At 37.5% G+C, this 16,084-nt stretch overlaps 1 pseudogene; it reads left to right on the top strand.

Moving 5' to 3' along the window:
• The first annotated feature begins 13,988 nt into the window (after positions 1 to 13,988).
• Positions 13,989 to 15,420, top strand: LOC149164720 (mannose-1-phosphate guanylyltransferase 1-like; annotated as a pseudogene).
• Positions 15,421 to 16,084: the final 664 nt, after the last annotated feature.

Raw genomic sequence — 16,084 nt, forward strand, 5'->3', positions numbered from 1 at the left:
TAACATCCCATATGGCAAAAAATCAACTTATAAGTTATTTCCAAAAACATAGAGTACTGATTGTGAAACATCATATTTTACATATAGAATGCTGGTTGTGAATGCATCCGATCATAATTCACTTTGTTTCCATTTCCTTCCTAAAACATCTCTATCTCATACTCATCGAGCACCACTCCCCATAAATAATGTACAAAATCATATTAGTCTTTTTAGTGATTACAAAAATGGTTAACCATTAATATCCATTCAACACCATTCCAGCTCCAGCTCCGACTCCCAGCTCCACCTCCGCCTCACCCACTCCAACTCCCAGCTCCAGCTCCACCTACACCACTCCACCTCCCACATCCACCTCAACCACCTGCGCCTTCCTCCTCCTAATCATGGTAAGCATTTGAGCTTAAATTCTCTTTAATTTTTTTAATGTGTATTATATGAGATGAGTTTATTTCAATTGCAGATTCTAGAAATGTATATATTTCTGGAAAGAATTATCACCATCACGAAAATCGTAAATCATAAATTTGCGTTATCAAAGTAACGTAACGTATTATCAGATGGGTGAAAACGGGGTTTTCAACTCAAAGCGAGGGCTGTTAAATATTATTAGCATTAATCATTAAGTCACATCCTGGGCTTGGGCTTGGGCTTTACGTTACTCCATATAGGCGAGGATGACTCTTACCGAAAAAACAGTGTAAATTATTTTTCGGATAATATATCCCATAACACATAGTATATCTGATCCGTAAATCTGTCAATTCTGGAAAAGCTAATTTTAATAAATATAGTTTTAAATAGTGGATAAAAGATTAATATGAGTAACTGTAGATTTTGAAATATTCCAGAAATTTGCAATACATCATCCAATTTTAAAAATTTCATTCTCTGCATTTTGAAATATTCATAAATTCAAATACAATCTCAAATTTTCAAAGTCTTTCAGAAAAAATCTGTTTTTAAAAATTATATATATATATATATAGACGCTTTCTCGGATGGGTTATTGTTTATGAGGTTGGAAGTTCAGCTTTTATTCATTTTACTAGGGTTTTGAGTATTCTCGTCCAGCGCAGGTGGTGGGTTTCACGTAAGCTGAATGAATGGCTATGCATTCCTCTGCGGGGCAATGCGGTCTGTTTTTCTTGTTTGGCCATGAACCATTTCAGCTAGGGCAGATCTATATTGTGTTTGTAATAATAAATTGAGCTTTTTATGGGTTCGATATTGTGTGGTGCAGTTTATAGTACTCTATGACTGCCTCACTCTCCGGAATAAACCTGTTGTTAATTGCGATTCGTCCTTTACTACGATTAATATGAATTTTTAATATCACAACGAGTCATTCATTATGGTCTGAGTTTCTACATGGATGCTTATGTTCACTACTCAGCTCTGATCTGAGTTTCTACATAGATGATTATGTTCACAGTTTAGGAGGCGACGTATCGGCTCCTTCCTCGGCTCGTTTCTGATGTAAAGGTCAGTCTTTCATCTGCTCTCAGTCTAGTTATAAGTTTTGTTTAAAGAACTACGATGGGATAGCTCTGAATTACATAGTGTATAGTCTCGGTTATCAGAGAGATTGAAGACTATCTGGTTTTCATAAAAAGTGTTATAGACTGCTTTTACTCCAATGAATCCTGAAGCCAAACCCTCCCAAGCTCATAGTTCCAGTTTCCTCCGAATTTTAGCACAGAAAGCAAAGAATTACATCGTTTTTTACAAACCTTGTTCAGATTTCCGGTTCAAAATAGGCTCATGGTGGTGCATAATTGAAATGTATTGCTGTTGTCTTTCATGCCCAAGTTTTTCTTCCTGAAAGACTGGATTTAAGGTAGAATTGTCTCAATCTACGTTTTTGGCCTGCTTAATCCCCGAAGGTTAGCCTTGAACACCAGCCTGCAACTGGAGGGGTTGGGGTTCCATCTCAGAAATGTATTGCTGTTGTCTTTCATGCCCAAGCTTTTCTTCCTGAAAGACTGGATTTAAGGTAGCATTGTCTCAATCTATGTTTTTGGCCTGCTTAATCCCCGAAGGTTAGCCTTGAACCCCACTGAGCCTGGGGGTTCCATCTCAGAAGACCTCCGTGATTTTTCAGGGCCGGAAAACCCGCTGGTCCCCGGAAATTTCAACTTGCAAGCGAAGCCCTGCAAAAGTCTGCAATTCTTGGATTGCAAATCTTATTGGTTTTTGAAATTCTGTATTGAGTCTGACGTGGCATGTACTTATGGGATTGTAAAGTAATAGCTAGTCTTATTCCAATCGGAGTTGTCTATAATGCGATTTTTTGGAGATTCCGGTGACGGAATCCGGCGGAAGAAATTGAGGTTAAATCTTGATTTGTTGCAGTTAAAATGATTTTTTAACTGCATATTTGGATTCAGCACCCTGGAAAACCCCTGAGACGCTTTCATTGTGCAGAAACTTGCGATCAAACTTGCGATTCCAATAAATTCCTGCCGGATTTCGACTGGAAAAACCCGCCAGAAAGGCTTTCAAAAAGTCGCGTTATAGACAACTGCATTCCAATCTTGTCTTATTGCTAGATTCGTCATTGGGATTTATTTCTCCTTGGGTATCCACCTACTTTGGGTCCCCAGCTCCTCCATCTGGAGGTACTTCCGTCAGTGCATTCTTAATTCTTCCCTTCTGGCCCTACACTATCCGGGTGTTTTGTCACAGCCAAAGTAGAACTTCCATTAACAGGGGAAGTAAAGTCCTCATTTGGGAAATCCGGCCAGGACAGAAGGTACCCTAGACAATCCCAAGGTGTGGCATGTGACGCCGCATGGACAGTGCGTCGGACTCTGCGGCCACGGAGGCCATGATTCAAGCAGCCATCCAAGCCAAGGCCGGCCGGACCACTTTTTCGGGGGCTTGGCAGTCAGCCCTTGATGACGTGGTCACTCATCCTTCGTTGCCGATTGATGCCAGGTTGGGAGGTGAGTCATCCAAAATGCACGCCACGCGGAAGGTAACCTATGAAACAGTCGGTAACCGCATGGAATATAGCAAATATAAAATCAGACATGAACACGACAACGGTTATAACAAAAACCGAAAGCCTGTCAAAATCTCTCCTCCACCCGCTGTTATTCACATAGACAGCACCTCTCTGTCTGACCGCATCACAAGCTTATAGGATCTGGCGCTAGTTGGAAAGTGGCATTTTCTAGAGATGGCCGATGCAACGATGCGGAATTGGCTGGAGATCCAATGGAAGCCCCTGATAGGTTATGTCCCTATTATTTCAAACCTAATGAAAGACTGGTACTACTTTCATTTTATCAACGCCAGTGACTTCAAAGCCATACAAAAACTGACATGGGTCTATAAAAGGAGCTTTCTAGCTCTTTACAACTGGTATATTGGATATGACCCTCTGAAGAACACTCCCTCAAACAATCTAATATGGGTTAAACTTCCAGGTTTACCCTTGGAGCCATGGACACAGGAAACTCTCATGGAGATCGGAAACGCCATAGGTAAATGTGTGTATGTCGACCCGAGATGCCGAGGAGAAAAGGATAAAAGGATAGCCTGGATCCTTATAGAAAAGGCTTTCAGAGGAGGGTTCCCGGCCCATCTTGAGATATCGTGGAAAGACTCAAAAATCGTTCAAAGATTGGACTTCTGGGGAGTCCCCTTTAGATGTGCGGTTTGTCACAAAACAGGACATTTGATAAATAATTTCCCACAGCACAGGTCAGCTTCCGACAGCTATCATACAAATAAAACCAGGCATAGAATGTTTCCACAACCCCTTGAAAGGGCTAAGCCATCCTCCACTATCAGCCTTTCACCTTCAGATCGCGATGAAGTGCTTCATCTGCCTAATTTGGGACAATTTACCAGTCAATCCCCGTTATATTTCTCCTAGGATAACTCCCTCCTGGAAATTTCTAGTAAGGCTGTTTTGCCACCCGGCTTTCTACCCCAAGGCCTCTAGTGTCCCCCTCCCGATTCCTATGGACGACAAAGAGGTTCCTCTTCCTCCACAGTCTGCCCAGCCCATCAATGAATTCTCCGTGGGATCCTAGACCATTGTCATTTCGTCTCCATCCCCACCCCTCTATAAGGCAGTTGGCCCTTCTATTAAAGGAAAAGAGGTATTGATCTTTGCCGCCCCTCTCAATTCCCCAACCTCTTCACCTCAGAACCTGTTTGACAGTGACACGAAATTTCTCCTTAGCAAGAAGTCGCTGGAACTGGAACCCCTGACTATCCACAAGCTAAGTAATCCCCCGCCTATTTTTATAAGCCCTGACTCCGCTAAGAATATCACGGTGCGGAGAAAAACAACAGAGGCAGCAGACACTTAAGGGTGAGGCCGGAGGGCGCTGTAAAAGGAGTAAGGAACCTGTCTCTGGTTGATGTTCCCATCGTTGACATGACTGAGAATCGACCTCTTAGAGCAAGGGCGGCTGAGAAATCTCCTCAATGACTTTCATCTTATCTATGAACATTAGAGGTCTGGGAGCAGACCACAAATTTTTGGCTCTAAAAAACTTGTTTCTTTCATCTCAGCCTAAAATTATTCTAATCCAAGAAACTATGCACAACAAGTCGGTGACTATCTCTTACTTTAGGAAGATGTTTCCCTCCTGGCACATCGCTGCCTCGGAGGAAAATGGACTGTCAAGTGGTCTTGCAGTTTTATGGGATCCTACATGGATAAGAGCAAAAGCTTTCAAATGTTTCGCAGGCATTCTTATCTTGACAACTGTAAGAGGAAATGTCGACCCAATCAACATCTTGAATATCTATGCCCCATACAAAAACATACTTCCTTTTTGGACCAAGTTTTTTGCTTCAAAAAGTTTTGATATAGACTTCTTAATGATTGCAGGGGATCTCAATGTGACTCTAAATCCGGAGAAACATTGGGGCAAAAGTAGGAAGAGAGACCCATTGGCAGATCTCATCAAATGTGAATTTTTGCATAGAAATCTCATAGACATTTCCCCCTCCAAAATGATGCCAACCTGGGATAATGGAAGGTTCGGGGAGGCGTATGTAGCAAAAAGAATCAACCGCTTTATTGTTCAACCCAGTATTATAGACAGATTGGGGATGCCTTTCTCATCAACAGAAAATGTCTTCATCTCTGATCATAGGCCGATATCTCTCAAATGGAGGGAGAAGGGTTTCAAGAAAGGATACCCCTTTAAATTTAACAGGTGCTGGTTGGAAGACCAAAACTTCAATGAGACTGTTTCTAATGCATGGAAAGACCTGTCAGCAAGAGATAAGCTCCCCCCCTTTCTGACCTTTAGAGACAAAATGGCTTCGATTAAAAAGGTAGTTAAAGACTGGCAAATAAAGAAGAGCCTCTCAGACAAAAAGCTCCTATGGGAAATTCAAAAGGAATTGGACAGCATCCCCCTGGATGCTGATACACTTCCTTTTGAGATCAGATGTTGCATAAATGAGCTTGAAAGGAGTAAGCAAAAAATCTTAAAGCAGGAAGAGGCTTCTTGGAGGCTCAAAAGCAGGGCGACATGGCTTAAAGAAGGCGACAATAACACTAAATTTTTCCACAGGTTCGCTAGCTCCAGGCGAGAAAAAAACTCCATATGGAAAATCAGTGATGGTCAGGGTGGCTTCCTCCTTTCCCAACAAGATATCCAAATGGAAGCCGTGAGATATTTTGAAAAGCAATATAAAAGAGGGGATGCAGGCAGGTTTCAGGACATTCTATGGGGCATAGATCTTTTCCCTCAAATGTTTGACGAGGGAAAAAACGAAGAACTCTTCCGGCCCATCACGGAGGACGAAATGCTGGCTGTTATAAAATCCTTCAAGAAAGACAGTTGCCTTGGACCAGACGGCTGGACGATAGATTTCTACATCCACTTCTTTGATCTTATCAAACGAGACCTGCTAAGGACGGTCGAGGCGGCGAGAATGTCAGGCAGCATTCACCAGTTTATGTCCTCCACTCAAATAGCCCTCATCCCAAAGAAATCGGAGGCTGTTTCTTTCCAAGACTTCAGGCCGATCTCCCTTTGCAATATTTCCTTCAAAATCATCACAAAAATCATCGCGAAGCGAATCAAATCTATCTTAGCTTGTTATATAACAAAGGACCAGCATGCTTTTCTCAAAGGGAGGAATATTCTGGATGCGGTGGCCATCACGCAAGAAATTTTATTCTCCATGATCTCAAATAAGTCTGATGCTACCATCCTGAAAATTGATTTGCAAAAAGCATTTGATTGCTTAGACTGGGGTTTTATCCGTTGCTTATTAGCTAAGATTGGTCTCAAATCCAACATCATTAGCTGGATCATGGCTTGTGTGGAGAATGTTAGCTACGCTGTTATCATAAATGGGATCCCCTCCCCTTTCTTTCTTGCTAAAAGGGGCCTCCGTCAAGGCTGCCCCCTATCTCCTCTCTTATTTATCTTGTCCATGAACTCTCTTAGCCTTCGTATTAATGAAGCTGTCAGGGCTAACAGATGCAAACCTCTTAAGATCTGCAGGACAATCTTCATTTCGCATAACCTGTTTGTTGATGATGTGCTCATCCTCGCTATGTTGTGCAGAGGAACCTGGTCCCACCTCTATTTCATTTTGAAAAGGTTTCAAGATGCAACTAGTCTCCATATCAACAAGTCAAAGTCTACCCTTTTCCACAATGACACAAACATGGATACAACTGAATGGGTCTCCCGGTTATTTGATATTGATATGAAATCCATAAAGAATGGTTTTAAATATCTTGGCTTTCAGCTAAAGCCAAAGGGATATTCAAAAGCTGACTGGTTATGGATAATTGACAGAGACTATAATAGAATATCTGCATGGGAATTTAGGAGCCTATCTCTGGCTGGTAGGATTACTCTGGTGGAAGCAGTTCTTTCTCAACTAGCTGTTTATTGGGCCCATTTATTCTTCCTCCCTGCAAGTATCCTCCAGAAGATGAATAAGATCACTGCTAACTTTATTTGGGGTGGTAAATACCAGTAGAGTAAATTTCACCTCGTAAAAATGGAAAAGATTGCCATGCCGAAGTCCTCTAGCGGATGGGGTCTGCTGGACCTGAGAACTTTCGGGAAGGCGCTCCTCTGTAAATCATTATGGAGGGGGATCTATGGCAAGAGACCCTGGAGCAGCACTATCAAAATGAAATACATGGGTGGCAAAGAGGAGGACCATTGGTACAGATTAGGAAGGATCGGGTCCAAGCAAGGGTCGGCCATCTGGCTGAGTTTTCGGAAGATCGAAAACTATTTTCTAAAGAACTTTATATGGAGCTTCCAAACAGACACCAAGATTTTCATTGCCGTTGACTCTTTCATTAGTGGGCGAGAGAAAATTTCTATTCCGGAGCATCTTCTAAGCTTCTTCCATCGAAAGGGCTTCTTCACCTGGGATAAACTCATCATGTCATGGTAGGACCACACCCCTTCGTGGATCGAGGCTGACAGTTTGGGGATGAATGATCTTCTGGCTTGACAGTGGAACAGTATCAGGGACAGTTTGAGGAGTAGTGGTTTTTTTCGCACTCAACCGGTTGATGTTCTGGTCTGGCAAGTTCCGAATTCAAAATTACAGGTTTCTGTTAAAGACATATACTCCCACCTGATTGGGCTGTATAATGCTCCCGCAGGCCCTCTTTTTCCTCCCTGTTTCTGGAAATCAGGATGTCCCCCCAAACTTATCTTCTTTGCGTGGCTAGTGTTCTACAACAAAAACCTGTCTTGGGAGAACTTGATTAAGAGGAACTGGCACAGTCCGGGTATATGCTTGTTATGTGAAGAGGCAGAGGAAAGCAATTTCCACATGTTTTTTCAATGCCAGAAAACGCGTTTGTTGTGGTATGAATTGGCAGCATTTCTTGGCTTCCCCGTTGTGGCCCATGCTTCTTCGCAGGATGCTTTCTTTTGGTGGAGTGGGCAGCGTGAATCATGGAGATCCATTATCGTCATAACTCTATGGTATGTCTGGAAGTGGAGAAATGATTTTATTTTCAGGAACAGGAGAGCACCTCTCATGTCTATTTTTCATAATGTAGTCGCCCTTTACGACTCCCTCCCTGCAAGAAATCATCCAAGGACGGGCTGTTATCTCCTTCAGGTATATGGTCTGTAAAAAGTTATTTCTGAGGGGATTTCTTTCCCCATACAGGATTTCTCCCTCCTGGGTTTTTGATGCACCGAAGTTTCAGGCGTGATGTCATTTTGTTCCTCTTTGTTACGTGCTTCCTCTACAGGTACTGTAATTTTTGTTGTCCACATCTGACAATCTGCTCCACATCCTAGGCATTATCTGATCAAGTGTATCTTCTTATCCGGCATTTTGTTTTGATCCTTCTCTGATGCACGGGGCCTACTTAAAGACCCTTATCTGATTGTAATTATCTGCTCTTTATATTGCCTTAATATAATATATCTCAGCTTTTTCGTTCTGAAAAAAATATTAATTTATGAATTTTATAGGGATATTTATGTTTATTTTTCAATTTTATTATTATTAATTTGATGGTCAGGGTTAAACTTCAATTTTAAGGATTATTTTATCATTATTATTTCGATTGTTAAGGTTTATATTTCAAATTTATTATTATCAATATGATTAAGTTTGTTTGTTTGTGTTTTTTTTCTTTTCATATTGTTTAGAACTTGGTTATAGAGTTTAGATATTTATAATAAGATCTATTTATTCCACTTATGGTTATTATATAAATGTTTAGATGTTTAGATTCATTTTAAACTTTTATTATTATCAATTTGATTGGGGATTTTTTAATATACCTTATGAAACTTGGTTATAAAATCTAGTTTTTTATTTTATTTTTATTTTGTAATTGTTTTATTAGTTTTATATTGTTTTGAATTTATGTAAAATATTTTGTAGGAGTTGAATTTATAAATAGTATAGTTTGGTAAACACTGATAATAAATTGTTGATTTATAGTTAAGGTAATTATCTAAATATTCTATATTTTATATGAGGATTGTACAAGTTTCAGTGTATCATAGGTTTGAAGCTATTACATAAAAAATCATCCATTCATTGCACAGGTTAAGTTCAATTATTTCTTACCAACCACCTAAAATAAATCTAATTGACTAAAATAATTATTTTTTTATGAATGTAATAAATAATTTATAACTGTTTAAAAAAATATGTATATATTACTTTAAAAAGTTTATTGATAATTGGATAAAAATATAACTTTCATTTTAAATTATCACTCAAGATATATTTTTTTCTTTTCTAAAATATTTTTTTATTTAATAAAACAATTTTAAATCAAAACCCAAAATATACAACAAATATTTTCAAGGATTTGATCCTAAAGTAAATTTTATCATACTATATTAGCACTCACACTTAAATTATTGATGTGTTTTAAAGATTTTATCCTACTATATTAGCACTCACACTTAAATTATTGATGTGTTTTAAAGATTTTAAGAGGATATGGATATATTAATGTGGTGGTGGTGGTGGTGGTGGTGGTGCGTTTTATTGATTTTAATAGCATTTTGAGATTTATATTTAAATTATAGACATTTTGAACACTAATGATGATGATTATTTCTTCTAAAGTAAATTTTGAACATGAATTGATCCTAGAGCAAATTTTATTCTCCTATATTAGCACTCACACTTAAATTGTTCATGTGTTTTAAAGATTTTAAGAAGATATCGATATATTAATGTTTATACTATAATAAAGTGATGATGATGAGGAGTTTTGTTGAGATTTATATTATTTTAATAGCATTTTGAGATTTATATTTAAATTATAGAAATTTTTATATCAAATTGGAATTTAAACTTTTTATTCATTTTAATAGCGTTTTGAGATTTATCGTTCCATGCATATATGGAGATTCATTGTTTTTCTTAGCCATAAACCATTCCAGCTAAACGAGATCTCTATTGGATTTTGGCTTTTTAAATAGATAATAAATCAAGCTTGGGATGGGTTAGATATTTTGTTGTGCGGTTTTATCTTCATTAGTAATTAGTAATTTAGAAGACAAACGGTGTGCCATTTCCACTCTGCTGCGGTTAGGGATTTTCGAGCTTGGGATGGGTTAGATATTTTTTAGTGCAGTTTTATCTTCATTAGGGATTTTCGACCTTGGGATGGGTTAGATATTTTCTAGTGCAGTTTTATCGTCATTAGTAATTTAGGGTTATATATATATAGTCAAAACCATTATATCAAAGCTAATAATCACAAAAGGTAAATCCAATTGACCAAAACCAATATAGATCCATCCTAGCCGGATAAATCAAATTTCTGTAGGTGCAAACTGTTTTTAAAGAGCAAAACATTAAAAATGTTTTGCATATACAAAAATATGATCTCTTAGGGTTTGATAGATTTGTGGTTTATATATATATTGAAAATTGCCTTGAGTGGGTTGTGTAAAATTCAAACTTGAGCTTGCAATTTTAATAGATATTTGTTGGATTTGGGACAAAATTCACTAAAAATATATTTGAAAAAGGGTTAGTATGTAGAATAATGAGTTTATTTAAAACATTTTAACCATTATGTGTGTGTGTGCAAAATTTCAACTAGTAGACACATGTTTCTTTTGCCCATACAATTTCTAGGAAGATTGTGATTTCTTATTTTTTAGAGTGCAATTTTGAATGCATAAATGGATTCAACACTCTTTTTGATTCATAAAAATTTCTACCTAATTTTTGGAAAAATGCTTAGAAAATGTCAATTTCCTCTATTAGTTAAATCATGCGTATATAAAATATACATAGTTGGCATTACAATATTTTACTTAATATGAACATTGAAATATCTATTTAGAAACCACATTATACACATTAAAATATTTTTTGTTATAAATATATTTTTAAATACATATCAATATTAATTAATGCTAGATATTGAAATATTTTATTTATGACACACATTGATTTTTTTTTTAATTATTGTTGTTAATATTTTCACACATTACCTTTATATTAAAGATTTTATGAACTTCGTATTATTCTTATTAGGAAGTAATTTAGCTATTTTTTTTTCAATTATTTTTTCTCTTTGGACATTGAAATTTTTATTATGGTCAACATTAAAAAAAATAAAAATGAGAGTGAAATATTTTTACATCTCCTTAGCAATGAGATGTAATATCAGTAGCAATGAAGCAAGAACAATGAGAGTAGAATTATTGATGTTTTACAATGATTTTAATCAAGACTAACCAAACATATTTATACATATAGTAAATGTGCCTCATATAATTAATTTTTATACCGAGGGTGTTTCTATGATGGATTTGGTTGGGTAGATTAAACTAATAACAAAGGCTTAATTTCATCCTACAAATAATTTTTGACCACATGGTAAAGCATCCAACAATTTTTCACCACGTCACTCAGTGCTACTATATTTTTTTATTCAATCCTTTGGTAGTCATGTTCAATATGTAGCGAGGTTTCCGTCTTTTTCCATTTGAATTTGTACCCATTTTGCAAAAGGAGGCAACGCTAAGGAAAGTGGCGAGGTCGAACATGAACTAAAAACCTCAAGCCTTCAACGAACACAACTCTACATTTAGTTCACAACGTATCACATGTACTGGCGTTCATGAGTGACTTGAACTTCTTACTTTCAAGCTTTCGATTTCATCCAACCAACAAAGAGTTGGTCTGCTATTATCTCAATAGGAGGCTTTCTAACTTCAAATCAAAGTCGAAGTCGGAGTCAAAACCCATTTACTTGAATGCAATTACAAATATTGATATTTACAAGTAAGAGACATCTAACATAACGGTGAGGGGATGCTTCGAGGGCCTGGATCGCCACTAGTTTTTCTTTCTAAAGGGGAATACAAAGAAATACCCTAATGGATTACGAAAGAATCAGGCTACCAAAGGTGGGTACTGGAAAACCACTGGTAAAGATGGCCTCGTTCTGTTGAGAGGGGTGATTGTTGGGATGAGGAAGACTCTGGTTTTCCACAAAGGGTGCTCCCCTCGTGTGAATTGTACTGGATGGGTCATCATCTTGTGGTTCCAGCACACTGAGACATTTTTCCACCCCTTTTCAAACTTTCATATTGTCATGCACTCTGCAAGTACCAAGCAATGCTTGCCACACCAAAGCACTAGGTTCAAACTAGTTTTGAAGCTTTCATTTTGGTCATGCTAGGTTCATCTGGGCAAGTAAGAGATTTTGTAGACATATTTGAATCCTCTCTAAATCTTGAGGATCAACACATTCAACAAGGGTACAGTGAAGGGTTCAAAGACATAGTAGAGTTGGGTAAAGCAGAAGGAAGATATGGTGGTTTGAAGATTGGTTTTGAGACAGGGGAGGAATTGGGTTTTTATAGGGGTTGTATCAATATATGGAAATTTGCAATTGAAGTTAAGTTGACAGTATTCTCTGCAAAGGTACAAAAGTAACTAAAAATACTTGAGGAATTGGTAGATAGTTACCCACTTTGGGATTCAAAAATCAAAAAATGAGCATCTTGGAAGCCATGCGAACAAAATTGCACGCCATTTGTGCAAGACTATTAGTTCATCTTGAATACAATGGATATCCAAAGAGTATTTCGAAACGCGTCGACAAATGATGTCTCATGTGATCTTCGCCGAAAAATCCTTTGTAAAGTATGGAAGAAGCTAAATTTCGCGTGCACAATTTTTCCCTTTGCATAAGTTTTGGCAGAGTTAGTGATCAAGGCACATATGGAAAGCCTTTTTGCATAAACAAAGAACCATTACTTTTATTTAGAACCTTATTTGGGCCTAATTAATTATTGTTTTGGATTGGGTAGATTTAGAACCAAATTATCACTTGGGTACCTACCCCATGTATTTAATGTCTGATGCAATGCACAACAAGTGAGTCTGAAACATGTGATCCAGTTTGAAGTGACCCCTCTTCTTCAGTTAGTTACAGGATTTTCTACAGAAACAATAGCTAGTCTTGGATCTAGATTTGACTTTATGGGTTATTCTATTGAGGGACTGGGGGATCATGTCACTGTAGAGGTGGATGAGGATTTGAAACTTGGTAAGATCATTATATATTTCATCGACGAGGACAATAATTGATTCATTCTCAATCCAATGAAGAATTGTGTTGGTATTACAACCAAAGCAACGATGGAATTGGTGGGAGTTAGGTCAGTTGGATTCTTATTGGGTCTTCATAAAGGTATACCTTTGGGAAGTGGTATTGTCTCAAGTGAAACTAGTTTAATTGCTGCCACAGTGGCTATGAATGGTTTTATTGGAAATAGATTAACAAAATCAGATCTTGTTTTGTCTAGATTGGAATGAGAAGGTGCAGTTATACTGCCTTATGAAGATGTTGGTTAAGGGAATACACTATGATCATGGATTTACATCAAACTAAATACAATTTTGGCATCTTATAAAACTCATTGCATGCCTCTTTTAAATAGCCATAATTAGCATACATGTCGACCAGAGCACTGTCAATGAATACATCTGCCTTAGGCTCAGCTTTTATTATGTGAGAATGGACCTGCTTTCCTAAATTTACATATTCTATAATACAAGAGACTCTAAGAATACTCACAAGAGTGAACTGATTTCGCTTCATATCTACTAGCTTCTTTTGAAGAAATAAGTTTAATGATACTTGTCCATGTAGTATATTTTGGGGGTGAGTAAAACTGATAATCTTCTATGTTTTAGGCTTCTTTTTGGTCTGGGGAGTTTGGAGGTGTAGAATGTTTTTTGTTTTTCTCTTTGGAGGTTAGGGGAGGAATGGAAAATTGAGGCTCACTCAAAATACTGGTCTTTTCTTAAGCTTGCACTCTGTGGTTTCATACAGGCATTGATTTAGTCTTGATGATTTCGGAATTGTATCACCCAACACATCCTAATGCACCACCACAAGTTACTCAGGCTTTGATATGGGAGTTCCTGGACTCGTTCTGGGCATATTTAACTCCGGTCGATTAACAAAGGAGGGAAATGGTTAGAACAACTAGGAGAAGTAATAAGAAACCATGACAAACCTCATATTGGTAGGTGGTTTTGGAACTAGGCTACGCTACTTGACATCGAGTGTCCCTAAGCCTTTGATTTACTTTGTGAATAAGTCAATGATTTTTCATTAGGTATAGCTCATAAACTTGTAAGAGTAGCAGTGGTGAAGGAGATTGTTTGTTTCTTGTATCAAAAATAAACAAATTGGATTTGAAATTTTGAGTGGATTGAAGCACTCAAAGTTATCAGTGTTGATGAAGTTATGCTCAGCTTATTGAATGCGTTTGAAATGAAACTTGGGATTACGATTTCCTGTTTCACAGGAAACAGATCCGATGGTCATTGCTAGGCCTTTAGCTCTTGAAAGGGACAAATTGAGAGATGGATTGGGGGAGCCATTTTGTTCTCAACAGTGATGAAATTAGTGAATACCCATTAAAGGAAATGGTTGATTCCATACAAAACATGGAGGAGAAGCATCCATCACAGTGACCAATGTAAAGTTTGTTGTCCTAACTCCTCAAGCCCCTTTTCACTTGCAACCATTTCCCTTTCTTTGTTTTTTTTCAAGGCATTTCTTTGCAAAAGCCAAATTGCAAGGGAACTTATTTTCATAATTTCATTTTGTAAATTCATTCTTTGTTCAATTTTTTTTATCGTTGCTAAGGTAAATAGTAAAGAATTGATCTCTTTAATTAGGTTGATGAATCCTTGAAATATGGCATTGTTATTATTGACAAGGACACTCGGAAGGTAGAGAGGTTTGTTGAGAATCCTAGGTTCTTTGTTGGTAACAAGATCAATGTGGGAACCTGCCTTCTGAACCCTAGAGTCTTCATTGGTAACAACATCAATGCAAGAATCTACCTTCTGAACCCAAGTGTTTTGGACTCAATTGAGTTGAGACCCACATCCATTGAAAAAGATGTGTTCCCAAATATTACACATGAGAAACAACTTTATGTTATGGCTTTACCTAGTTTTTGGATAGATATTGGGCAACCTAGAGACTATATTTCTGGCCTAAGGCTCTACTTAGATTCTCTTCGAAGAAACACCCCAGATAAATTAGCAACATGGGTTAACATTGTTGGAAATGTGATTGTTGACAACACTGCAGAGATTGGTGAGGGTTTCCTAATTAGGTCAGATGTGGCCATTGGCCCATGCAGTGTGATTGAGGCAGGAGTGAGACCATCACGGTGCACCACTATGTGTGGAGTGTGCATCAATAAACATAATTGTGTGTATATAAGTAGCATTGGTTGGCACTCTACTATTGGTCAATGGGCTCGCGTTGGAAACATGACCATATCGGGGGAGGATGTCCATGTCTCTAATGAGGTATATAGTAATGGAGGTGTGGTCATTCCTCATAATGAAATCAAAACCAACATTCTCGAGCCAGACATTGTCATGCGATTGGAAAGATCGAGAAGGCCTTGTAGTTAATTGGTTATTTTAATAATAATGATACTTGTCCATGTCGTAGATTTTGGGGGTGAGTAGAATGGATAATATTCTATGTTGTAGTTTTATTTTTGGGTTGGGGAGTTTGGAGGTGTAGATTGTTTTTTGTTCCTCCCTTTGGAGGTTAGGGAGGAATGGAAAATTCAGGCTGATTGAAAAGCCTGAGTTTTTTCTTAGGCTTTTACTCTGTAGTTTCCTACATCAACTGGTTTAATCACGGTGCAGTTGGAAAGTTGTGATTTAATATTTCTTATTTTAAACTATCTATATTGTTATGTTTTTTCACTCTTGGTTTTATAATAGTCAATAGGTAAAAATTATTTTTGATCAATTATCCCAAATCAAGGAGTCGTGTGTTAATGCACTTGTTGGTTAAAACAAGCTAGGAAAGAATCAAGGAGTTGTGTGTTAATGAACATGTTGGTTAAAGTCAATCTAGGAAAGAATATTTCACATGGGTAAAGAGATTTGTAGGTAATTGTGAGGATTCAGAACCTAACAATTATTTCCAAGAATAAGGTTTAAGGATGCAAGGAAATATCAAAACTTTCGGTTAGAGGGAGTGCATAGGATATTGATTGAAAATTATCAAAATCATGGGATCCCATCAACCATTGAGGGGACTGGATTTGTCAATTCCATCGAA

Source organism: Pinus tabuliformis, chromosome 5_1, assembly GCF_031772625.1.
Source record: "Pinus tabuliformis cultivar Carrire ecotype Pingquan chromosome 5_1, CPIR1, whole genome shotgun sequence".
NCBI classification, from domain to species: domain Eukaryota; kingdom Viridiplantae; phylum Streptophyta; class Pinopsida; order Pinales; family Pinaceae; genus Pinus; species Pinus tabuliformis.